At 35.5% G+C, this 1,133-nt stretch overlaps 1 protein-coding gene across 2 annotated transcripts in view; it reads right to left on the bottom strand.

Annotated features, from left to right (window-relative positions):
* Positions 1-1,133, bottom strand: part of LOC114029385 (DBH-like monooxygenase protein 1) — a 113,520-nt gene that overhangs the window by 78,219 nt on the left and 34,168 nt on the right. The window lies entirely within an intron of this gene.

Genomic DNA, 1,133 nt, shown 5'->3' with positions numbered 1-1,133 from the left:
ACCAGATAGAGGAAAAAAATTCCATCATATAGCTATGCATTATACATAGTAGACACTTAATAAAAGTATTTTTGTGTTGAACTGAATAAAATTAATGGTTTCCTGAAAAGGATTCTTAAGTTTCCTGAGGGCAAGAATTAAATCATATATGCCTTTATATTCTCAGTGCTCATATACGATATTAAATAATTATCTACCCTATTGAAAAAGAGAATGTCATTTCCAATAGCAGATAAACCAACTAAGGTGTAAAAAGTATCAGACAGAATAAAGGTCCCACTATTTACTACCGATATAACAGCCATATAACCTTTAGGCCACTTAACATTTCAGTGCTTCAGTTTTTTCATCTGTAAACTGATTGGTTTTAACTAAATGATTTCTCCGATGCCTTTCAAATCAAGCCTTAAGCAAATGCTTAACCCTTCTGCCCAGACCTGGGAAAGGAGTGTTTAAGGAACAGCAAGGAGGCAGGGGTCATTGGATCACACAGTAGGTGGAGGGAAGTAAGATGTAACAAGATTAGAAATTTAGGAAGAGACCAGGTTATAAAGGGCTTTAAAAATCAGAGGATTTTCTATTTAGCCCTAGAAGGAATAGGGAGCCAGTGAAGTTTATTGAATAGAGGAGAAACATGCTCAGGCCTGTGGTTTAGGAAGATCAATTTGATAGCTGAGTGGAAAATAAATTGTAGTGGAAAGAAATGAGGTTGGAAGACCAAATAGCAAGCTGTTGCAATAATCCAGGCATGAGATGAGAGTCTGCAACAAGATGGTTGTAGTGTCAGAGGAGAGAAAGGAGTGGATAGGAAGTAATGTTATGAAGGCAGAAAAGATAGGACTTGACAATTGGTTGGATATGGGGGGTGGTGGTGATAGAGAGATGTTGAGGATGACACAAAGTTTTCCACTTAATTATATCCTATCTTGCTTCGCTGGTATTTCATAGATGTTAATTTTGTTTCCTAATTACATTATGAATTCTTTGAGAACAGAAGTCATGTCTTAATAATAATGATGAAGATGATAAATAATAGTAGCAAGCCTTTTTAGAACTTTTTAAGCTTTGCAAAGCTCTTTCGAATATGTATATACATGTGTGTATAATCTGATAATTGTGGTTCTTTGTGCTCC

This window comes from Vombatus ursinus, unplaced genomic scaffold (genome assembly GCF_900497805.2).
Source record: "Vombatus ursinus unplaced genomic scaffold, bare-nosed wombat genome assembly UNPS02014931.1, whole genome shotgun sequence".
Classification (NCBI taxonomy): domain Eukaryota; kingdom Metazoa; phylum Chordata; class Mammalia; order Diprotodontia; family Vombatidae; genus Vombatus; species Vombatus ursinus.
Note: the sequence above shows the minus strand (reverse complement) of the source record. Positions and strands in the feature narration are given on the sequence as shown.